This window comes from Tympanuchus pallidicinctus, unplaced genomic scaffold, assembly GCF_026119805.1.
Source record: "Tympanuchus pallidicinctus isolate F22 unplaced genomic scaffold, pur_lepc_1.0 scaffold3, whole genome shotgun sequence".
NCBI lineage: Eukaryota > Metazoa > Chordata > Aves > Galliformes > Phasianidae > Tympanuchus > Tympanuchus pallidicinctus.
In genome coordinates, this window is record NW_026294747.1 from 100343356 (window position 1) to 100354773 (window position 11418).

The 11418-nt window shown below is 37.4% G+C and overlaps 1 long non-coding RNA gene across 1 annotated transcript in view; it reads right to left on the minus strand.

Annotated features, from left to right (window-relative positions):
- LOC128086043 (uncharacterized) overlaps positions 1-4268 on the minus strand; it is a 32353-nt gene extending 28085 nt beyond the window's left edge. Inside the window, exon 1 of the long non-coding RNA XR_008209223.1 lies at positions 4178-4268. This is a non-coding gene — a long non-coding RNA (uncharacterized LOC128086043). The remainder of the gene's footprint in view (positions 1-4177) is intronic.
- Between the last annotated feature and the right edge of the window lie 7150 nt (positions 4269-11418).

The window sequence follows — 11418 nt, forward strand, 5'->3', positions numbered from 1 at the left end:
CATGCTGATGTCTAAACTGAATTATTGTCAAGTTCAGAGTCTTTGAAAGTCAAAATCTCCAGGCTTTAAGCCCAGAAGAAAAACTACATTATTGTAAGAGCTCCTGGATTTCTTCTAATATCCATTTAACAGTAGCAAATAGCTCAGAAGGCTGTAGATATTGTTTCTCTAATGCTGCCTCTGGATGCATTACAGAAATTTAATGAGTAGTAGAGACTATATTAGCACAAGCCTTTCCGAACAGAAAGATTATACTTGCTTCCCTGTTGTTTCATGGGTTGGTTTTCTCTAATGTTTAGAGATTAGAATATCTTATTTCAATGTCTAATTTGTAAACAAACAAGTATTGCTTTAAGCCACCCCTTAGAACAATTCAGAAAGACATCCAGCTGTTCATATATTTGCAGAAATGTTGGAAGTAGCGTCACAGAAAATCTGAGGATGAGCTGTCTTAACTTTCTGAAATGAATTGACCCAGAAAATTGTTCACTGGATGAAGTATCATAGGAAGTTCTTTAAAAATGGACTCACATTATTACATTATTCTTTTAAGCTTCGTTTGGAGCAACCCAACCCTTAATCCTTTGAGGACATCGATGCTGGATGAATTGTGTCATAATGTTCTTCACCATTCAGCACGGACATTTGGGACACTTCAGCACCTTCATGTTTAACATTGCTATTATTTAGCAAATATAGAGAGGCAGTTAAAACAATTCATGTGTGAGATGTTGTGGTAAATTGACCCTGGCCACAATTAAGCTTCTCACTCACTCACAACCCTCACTGAGCAGAATGAGGGAGAAAATTGGAAGAGCAAAAAAGACCCCAACAACTTGTGGGTCAAGGTAAATAAAGTTTAAAAAGTAAAATAGTGGAAAAATAAACAAGTGATGCAGAGGTAGTCACTCAGTACCTCCCACGAGCAGGCCATTGTTCAGCCAGTCTCTAAGCTCTGGCTACTTTGAAAAGTCTACTTCCCAGTTTATTGCTCAGCATCACATTGCGTGCCATTTGCCTTTGCTGAATTCTGATTAGCTGCCCTGACTTTGTCTTAAAACGTTGTTTGCTGTTAATTAAAATATACTGGGCTGAAGTTTAGAAATATTTACATAATATCTCTAGAGAGATTGATTTTGTCTTTAATGTGTAATATAATATCACATGATTTATTGTTGAAGTTTTTCACTTTAGACTTTGTTTAATTTCAGGAGTTGTCAACAGCTAATGAACGAAATCTAAGGATCTGAGGATCTGTCCTATGGAGGTAAGTAAAGCTGCAAGAACTAGCTTTCTGAAATAAGATTGGTTATTTACATACACTGTTAAGATGAGCTCCAAGCTAGCCTATGTTCAGTTTACAAAATAGTGTATCCAATATGCAATTACATATCCTTGTAAAATTCAGTGTACAGGGGCAGGATATAGAAAGACAGAAGGAATCTGATGAAGGTTTTGAGCTTATAGCTTGCCAGAGATCGACGACCTGTTAAAAATAAGAGTTGTTATGATTAGAATAGATGATGTATAAGCAAAAGGTGCTTTACATAAATGACAGCTGAACAAACCTACAAAACAATGTTTTTTTTAACTGAGATACAGGAATGTCTTTCATGTCTACATATCACAGTCACAAAGTTTGTAAGCAGACCTCTGTAGGAGACTATGAGTCGTCTGTGCCTGCACTGAATCAAATCAATCACTTTTTATGATTTCATTTATTATTCAAAAATATCTGTGTCTGATAAAGTGTGATTAAAAGAGTTCTACTTGAGGATGTGCAGTGAAAAGTTAGATGGTAATTTTTCAAAAGTTAGTTTTCTCCTGGATTATATATGATTCTACTTCTTCTCAGTGTCAGTGAATACCTTGCTCTAGAAGGTTGCTTGTTACTGGACTGCCTTTTATTAACACGTTGGCTTTCACAAGTGCTCCAAGCTGTGCAGCAAGTCTGAATAAGCAAAATGGCTGATCTTTTTATTCAGCTTCTTACTTCTGTGTAATATGAGTCTTGATATAAAACACAATTAAGTTGTGGGGGATTTTCCGATTCAGACGATCTGTTTTGAATCTCATAATCTAGTTGTTCCAAAAAAAAGTTTGAAACTGACAGCTCTTAAGCTCTGAGTGTGGAAATCACTGTTGCCTCTGCCCAGTTATGGTGCCTGCATTTTGTTCATCTGCATGAAAGGAATCTGCGTCTGTCCTCTTCTGACACCCTTATGCTAAGCAAGAGCTGATCAGCAGTTCTGTAGTTCACCATCTGCTCTGAGCGGTCTGTAGGGCCCAGCAGCTGTCTGGTGATGGTGACAAGGTAGATGTCTTCTTTTTTTCATGTGACCCTGTATGGCTGTGGCTGTATCCATCACTGTAACTGACTTCTGCCTTGCACGGTCTTTCTGTGACCCAACATGAAACGGCTTACCTGGGGGTTCTAGAAGTGCTGGAAACGGATATAGGAGACAGAATAACTCAGAAATTATTACAATTCATCATTAGATTGGCAAGTTAGAAGTGTGCATTTATAAGCAAAACTTTGTAACAAATGTAATTCTTAGAAGACTGCACTTTGAAGAAATAGGCTGAAAAAGCCATCTAAAGGCTGAACATACTTTATTTTTATGGGCATGTTTATGAGAATTGCTAAGGAAGCTGATTTTCCTTTTAAAGCTAAAAATAATACAATATACTGGTGGTTAATTGTAAACTAACTGATGAATTCAGCCTTGGGCCATAGTTCACAGTTCAAGAAACTGTTGAACTTACTACGTTAGTAACTTTATTACTGTCTATCCAGTTGAGATCAGCAGCTGCTTTTAGGAATTCATTTGCTGAGAGGCCTGAAAATTATGTGGAGAAGATGAAAGTTGTAATGGAGAGAATATCCACTTTTAAATGCTCCTGTAACTTTACTTGTCATAGTCCTTCACCACTAGAGGACAGTAAGACCTCAAGATAATGGGGATGCATGAGGTGGTGGAAGAAGGGAAATTGCTAAAACAGCTATGAAATCATTAGTTCAAAAGCTACACTCTTCTAGCTATAATAAAGCTTCTTAAAGAATTGTAACAGTTTGGGAAATGTTTGGAGTCGCCATCATCAGCTATGCATTTTTACCAGTGATGAACAAGAGCTTGTGCCAGCCACTGTCACTGTTCCCACTGCTGAAATGCATCACCTGCCACCTCATTGTGCTCACATTCAGTTTGGCCTCCAGAAAGATTCAGCAAGAGTCGATGAATGTCAGTGGGGGCAGTTGTTTCTGCATGAGGAATTCAATTCCATGCCTTTTCTTCTTACACACTTCCATGTCAGACATTCTGCCAGACTGCTGCTCTGCTGCCATCTGTCACACAGCAACAACATGCAATGGAATATTGGTGGGAAGGTTCAACCTCTACTGCCATACCGCCAACATCTGCCTCTGATGTTGTGTGTCAACATAATAAAATAGGAGGCATTACTTACAGAACAGCCCTTATATGTAACATATTTAATGTGTATAAGTAACAAAGCTTGTTTTAGTTTTTAATATTTTTATTAAAACATTTTTTTTAAAGGGAGAGCAATAAAAATATAAAACTACATATTTGACCTTGTTTTTGTGACAGTAATGTGTCAGTCTGATTTGATGGCAGTGGCTGCAATTCTCAGTGAGTTCTTAAGGTGTTTGTCAGAGATTTTTGATGGCACTTTTCCTGTGCTTCATCTTTGAATACAGTCATTCATAAATGTGCCTAGAACTAAAAAGCGATGACATGAATGAGGCATGATTGTGAAGTGAGGAGTGCTTCTCTCTGACCAGATGGGGTTTGTGAAGGACTGGTAAAGAGACACAATCTGATTTCTCTTTGAGTTGAATGTCTGATTGCACCTCTATACATTCCATTTGAAATTTTGTAGGCCATGTATTTATGTCAGATGAAAATGGAGTCACAAATTGAAAAATTTCAAGTGATGCAAAATATACCACAATTGTAACATAGTTCTGATGCATTTTAGTTCCTGTTTACCAGAACAGAGTCCAGATGTATCATTAGTTCCTGTGCAGGTATAACTAGTAAATTAAAAGCAAATATGGACAAAGTGATGAAAAAGAAAAACGTATTCACAAGTTTGGACTGTTACATGCTGTATGGGAACTGCTGAATCACAGCCTGAGCCTCTGATTGACCACCTGAGGCGAGCACTGAGTCAGCCATGGAGCACAGGTGAAGGCAATTCAGCTGTGTGATGGAAGGGCTGGAGCCTGGCTGCACCTCTCCTTGGTCCATTTAAGAGCAGACTGCCAGTGGGGAAGGATCTCTTTCTGGAGATCCCTCCTTTGGAGTTTTACAGTGAGCTTGGGATAAGGGTAAGCACTCTTATTTATTCTCTTTTTGGTGTAATAGTTGCTTAGCCAAACTCTGGTGTATTTCATAATTATAACATCTGTCTATTCATTTTTTTTATATGCATGCACAGAAACACCCTGATGTATTAAACTTGCAAAAGTTCTTTTTGGAATGCTTAAAATAACCTGTGCAAAGTTTCTTTTTTTCTCAGTTTAGTCAAGATGATATTAAAGCTCCACAAGAGGTTTCTGGGTTCAAACCAAAGCTTGTACTGTCAAGTTGAAGACGCTGCTTTAGTAGAGGATTATGCTTTCTTTAGAAAACTCATGATGTGATCTGCGTAATTGAAATAATCTTAATAATCTTACTTTCTCTTTTTGAAGCTTTTTTTAGAGATAATTTTTTACTTGTGCTTTTAAAGAGAAGTTTTTTCTGTTTATATCTTCTATGATATTCAGTGATATTTCTAGTGATTCTTGATATTTTCACAAAAAGTTCTAGAGCTCTTCACAAGCAGTGTTCATTTTTTTTTTCTTACTTGTTGTGAAACATTTGATCATATCTTAAGGAACGCATACATTAGTCAAATGTTCTTTACAAATAACTTCTTCTTTTGAATATAATCCATATAACTGTATGAACAGATGGTTAAGAAATGTAATGTGGTACCATGTTTTTCCACAACATATATTTTTTTGAGTCAGAATGTGACTAAGAAAAATGGACTTAGAGTTATGGTCTTAATTTGGACTACTCTAACAGGTTTGGCTTTTTGTTTTAGAAGAGAAACTGTCATCCTGGGAACTTACAGAGTAGGAATACCTTTCTGGTTACAGACACTTAAATATGAGATGTCACTTCTGGTAGTGTTTGGGTTTGGTTCTTTTCTCACAATCTGAAGCTAATTAGAATCTGCAGGAATTACTCCTGATTGCCAGCACTGCCAGCTGTAGCAACTTTATGGAAAAATCATAGAATATATTAATTAATTTTACCTGTACTGTGTACACAGATGTATTGGTAATACTTGTACTAAATACAAATGGAGAAAAACAAAAGTGCTACAGAAAAAAAATATTCAATTCAGAATGTATTATCTCAGGACCAAGTTCCCAGAAAAATAGCTCAAATCCAAACCTAACATCATCTTACAACTCTTTATGACTTTTTTTTTTATCCAGTATCACCCAGTGTAGAGATGTCAGCAAACATCTCTTGGCTACATCTAAAGTTCCGCCATCTTCCTAAAATATTCTGAGCAAATTCCTTGTTTCAACTTCAAGTCTGGGTAATGTATGCTATTTAATGATTCTTGCCTGAAGAATAATAGCAAAGTAAAGAGGAAGTGACTGAAGAAAAGGGGGAAACTAAATAGCATATGACCACATGCTCTTCCTCCCTCCTTCATCAAAAGCAAAGACAACAGTTAAAATAGCCATTGATCAAGATTTGGAAGATAAGATTCTGCAATCTGAGTAGTGTACGTTAACCTGCAGACTATAACATACAGAAATAAGAATGAATGGTCTGTTCAGTTTTGTGGTTATGAGTCTAAAAAGAATTGGGTATTAAGAAAAAAATTCTTCAGGACGCTGAATATCTGTTTGGTTTCTCCTTTACACATTTAGGTTTTTTTTCTCACTCTCTTCTGCCAGCATTGCTGTGTACTACTCAGCTTCACAATCCAGCTGGAGTGATTTAGCTGGTGTGTATAGTAATAATATTTCTCATTTTCTACTTCTAAGTAATCAAAATAAAGAAATCTAAGTACACATTAGATATAGATCCATTTTCATATTGGCTCAAACAAAGTGCAAGACCAATTCAATCATGTACTAAGAATGCTGGTGGAGTTAGATTTTTAAGTCACCTAGAAGCTTGTTAACGTTGTACCTGACACTTAATTATTGCAATCCAAATAGAAAGTAAGGTTTTGCTTTATTATGCTATGGCTCAGAGTGTAACTCTGAATGAATCAGCCTCCAGGCAGTAACAGCAAAGTATGTTTCTGAGAGAAGCAAGCACAGCTGTTTAACCATATGGAAGTATAACTGCAGGAAGCTCTGTTAATACCCACTTCTCACCTCCTCACATACATCCAAATGTGTTGTCTTGGTGCAGGCTCTGTCTCTCTTTGCTTCCCTTCAGCCCGCTACTCTTACAATTCCTCTGTCCCCTGTTGTTCCAAGAGCTCTAGCTGACAAGCACTGAGCCAAATATACTAAGTTTTGCACAGCTTAATCTAGATGAACAGTAAATGTCTCTGATAACCAAATATATGCATATCACTTATAGGAATAATCAGTTTCATGTCCTTTCCACACAGTTAGAATCTTGCAAGCTGACTATATTGGTTTTCTGAGCAAGTATATTGCTTTTTCAGTCACTTGTTTTGTATAGCTTTATGCATCTATATTTGATGCTTCTGTCAGAAGTTTTCTGTAACAGTACTTACAAGGAAGATAGATGAGACTCAAAGCACAGAGTCCCATGCTTTGAAGAACTAGATCATAAATTACACACATGACAGCCAATGAACAGCAAACCTATAAGAGCAATTAAACAGCTAGATCAGTAGCAGAAGCATGAACATGCCTATAGCAATTATCCCTATCTGGTAAACTTACCAATTGGTTTCAAGTCAATAAAGAAATAGTTTATATATCACTTACCAGGGCCTATTATTTTATCTGTTGCATTTTCCACAGATATTAGTAAGTTTCCCATTTGTTAGGGAAGAATTAGATATTTTTTAGCATGTTCTTTATTTCTTTCTACATCTGTTTTTCACAAGTTTTATTTTAAATAACTGACAGAAGAGAAGTTCAGTTCTTCTCATACAGTGACAACAGAAGTGTCCTATAAGAACAAGGCACTCAAACACTTAGTGAATGAAAATTTCCTCAGGTGTGGCTAATTAAATAGAAAGCTCCTTGAGCATCATCAAAATTCACATGACCACACAGAAACACAAAATCAGGACTCACTACCAAGCACACAGACATTACCCAATCACCACCAAACAAAATGCATGCTTGGTTCTGTTGCTCATTCCATGTGGGCTTCAGGCACTGCATCCCATCTGTGCACTCCTCATTTGTCTGTGAGCTGTGTACTTGGGCTGGTACTCTGCTTTTGCACCCTTCTGAAAATGCCTGCTGCTTAAGGAGGCACTTCATGTAACGTGCCCATACCCATGCTCAGAAAAGCAGACCACACAACTTAAACGTCATTCTGTGCTGTAGGCTGACTGATATATTTTTCTTTGAAAAGATGAATCCAAACAAATCAGCATCCTTTCCAGGGTAGCAAGTTACTGTGTTGAACCCACACCCTGAACTGTAGTGGGAAGAAGACAGGCCCAGATTCATTTTTTTAGCACATCTTGGCATAGGACACAACTAAGCACCTGAATGCCATTACAAAAAGATAGTGCTGTGTTGCCAATCTAGGGAATTTAGAGAGATTTGTTTCTGAACCCAAGCACATTTAGACAGTTTGTCATTTAGTAGAGATGAATTCTCAGAGTCCTGGAGAAAATGAGAGAATGGAAGGAGCCCCATCATGACTCCCTAAATTGCAGGTGCCCGTTTGTGCCCATTTCATTTTCAATCCATTTTGGTTTTATGAGGGAAAACAGACGTGGCTACCTGAGTTTGTGACACAAACCGGGTCCTTAACCTAGAAAAAACAATTAGTTTCTTTCATCTGTGTACACAATTCAAGAGTAGCAGGAAGAGCAGAGGTTGTCATTACTTTCGATTTCTCTTCCATGCAGATTAGTTTTCAAAGACAACTCTGAATGTTTCCAATAGCCTTGGGCTTTAGCAGATGCATGAGAAAGAAGTGACAGGCGGGAGGGAGGGAGAACAAAGTAGTATCTTGAATGTTTCCTTCACTGTTAGATATAGCCAGTATTTATTCCAACATAATACCTAATCTGAAGTCATGTCAATGGAAAGGCTTCACCAGAGATTGCAACAAATTTTTTACTCAATAAAGGTCATTCAGTTGGTGCTGTACATCATTTGTGAACATAACCCCAGCTCTGACATTTAACAATTTAAAGCTGGGTAGGTTTACTGTTTCCACAACTAATTTCATAGTCAAACAGAATGCTAGTAAAATTGTTTTGAGGAGGCAGTGTGAAATGTTTCTTCTGATTTAAGTGCATTATGTTTTTGACAGGCCTGAGCTATACATTTTGTGGCTTTACTTACTTTATTCTTAAAGTGGCAGTTTGTGCTTATACTTACATGGGGTAAGTGTTTCATAGTATATTTTGCCTTTGAAATCAATATAAAAGTTTTTTAAAACAAGTGAAATGGAGAAAAGACTTTGCTTTGTTTTTGTTAGAAACTGCTCTGGGGAGTTAGATGTCATTGTAGCTTTCTTTCTTTGTGCAGAGCAGAAGCTTTATAAAAGACGTTCGGGTCTTGTGGCTGCAAAGACAACTTTCTGATGTATTTAATGTATGCATTTTTTTTCTGCCTTTCCCCAGTGATTTGTAGCACCTGTGCTCTGCTTCCTACCATAGAGACATTAAGAGGTACTGTAGTCTTTCAGCTGACTGAAGATCCTTTGATCCATGTTGACCCCCAGCCAGAAACATCTCTCCCATCTTTCCCCCCTTCCATTATCATATATGGTATCTCCTTATGCAGCACCACTGTTGTCGTTATTGTTTAAAAAAAAAAAAAAAAGACTGAATTAGGTGCTAAGTGAGCACTCAGACTTGTGCTGTGAAGCTGTACCTAAGGGAGTGTAGAAAAACACCTGTCTGGTTGTCTTACTATTTGGCATGCTTTGAAAGACATTGAAAGGTGGGAATGGGATGGAAATGAAGACTGAGAGGCAGAGAAAATGAGTTTGTGGAAGGAAGAGGAGAGCACAACAAACAGCTTCTCGGAAATGAAGTAACAATTACCCAGTGAACCAGTTCTTTGAAGTCTTCAAGTCAGGTTCAGTAAAATCTACTGGTAATATCTTTTTCAGTCATGAAATATCTGCGTGTACTGCAGCCATACAGCACATACAAACAGCACACAATGCAACTTGTGTAGCATGATCTGTAAATCTAGTATATCTCACAGAGATCAAATTCACTGCACTTGAACGTAATCTTTACAACTGATATGTTGAGCTAACATTTACCACAACAAACTTGGTGCACAGCCTTAGTAGAGTTGGTTAGCACTGGCATGTGGAAATCTTCAGTGTGTCTTGCTATACAACAACCAGTTTTACCTACCTGGTAAGGGCTTGTATGAGTTGATATTGAGGAGATAATCTCCAATCCCATACTTTCAGCTCAGAAGATTACAATCATTTTTCATTTACAATATTATGTTCTGTTTCCAGATACATATACCCAGTCACAACCCATAAACAGAAGCCATTCCAAGAGATGGAGACATGGGGTATCAATTAAACACCACGACAAATTCCACAAATGCACATTTCTGGTGTTTGCATTGCATGCTAGTCTTTTTTTCCTTCCTCCTACTTTCCTTAGTTCACTGCTACAGTATCCTGAAGAAAGACAAATTGTGGCATGAACCTGGAATGTAACAAAGACCTTTATACCTTCAATCTAAGGTACTTCCAGAGAAGTTAGGGCAATGGCATGCCTCACGTGTTTCAGAGAAAAAATAACTGAACCTTATGCCATATTATTGTCCGTTGTTCTTATTTCAGCAATGCTGCAACATAGACTTGGTTTGTAAATAATTTGTAACTTAATACTTATCTGACTACAAATATTCCTTCTTCTGAGTCACGTTTTTAAAATGATACATGTTTAAAGGAGTATAGGCAGCTCTACTGTTCTCTAGCCATTGCTGTTATGCAGCGCTATCTCATCTCTGTGCCAGTCACTTATAGCCTCAGGACATTCAGAATCTGCTGCAGTTATGAAAAGAGAAACATCATTTGGTTTTGATACATGTCTCTCATATGGAATTTAAACACTGCAAACAATGAAGCGCTAAAAAATGCTGCTAGTCCAATGGCCCAACATATTCTTTAGAAAACTATATAAAGTAACTCCACAAATACGACACACTGTTTTAGAGAGAGAATCCTACACTGTTGTTAAATTCAGTTCATATGTGTAGAGCTAATGCAGCACATGAGAAAACAGATGCTCTTTCTGACAGCATAAATTCCATAGAAAATACCCAAGACTTTTTCTTTCATTCATTTAGCAATTTCCACATTGTCCAGGATGATTTCTTGAAATGATGTTCAGTTCAGCTGGATGAATGATAAAATACAGCAGCATCCCTCAACAGTGAGCACTTCCAGCTACACAATTTGAACTGAGATCAATGGAAACCTAAAGGAAATTAGCATCTAATATTGATCTACGTGAACAGGAGCTTTCCCTGGAAGGCAGGAGTTCAGAACTTATACAGGGGCAAGTTTAGAACTGAAATCAGAGTTTCAAATGCACACGCTAACAACTTTCCAATATTTATCTTCTTAAAGCTGAGCTTCAGCAGCCCACGTGGCTGTCTCTGTTGGCACTTCTGCTACCATCAAGGGAATTGCTAGCCTAGCAACACAGGGATTTCTGAACAATCTTCTCAAAGGATATGGATGGAAAAGGCTGTGTGAGTTTCTTGCAACTCTTAAAAGCAAAGCTACTTTTACATAAAACCAAGAGTGACGCCAATCTCTATTAAAAATGGCAGGAGAGATTATCCCCATGGATATCTAAGCAAGTACTGACGTTTGCAGGCCTTATAAAACATGTTGTTAAATTGATAACTTACTGAACTGCAGCCATTTTCATGATTGAGTAAAGATTGTTCCAGAAAGAAATTTAGATGTGCCATCTTCTTAAGTCTCTTGCTCTGATTGTGCAATAAATGACTTTAAATGTCTGACTTCTATAGGCACTGCAAGGGGAGAGTCAGATTTGCCCAGACAGAATACTGAAGAACAAAGACAATAGCTACCTGAAAGAATATATTTTTTTCTGTCCATGTGTGCTTTCTACCTGGTTTCTCTTGAGATCCCTGATGTCTCCATAACTCAAGCATATAAACTGAAATAAGAATTAATCTCTAAGTTATTCGGA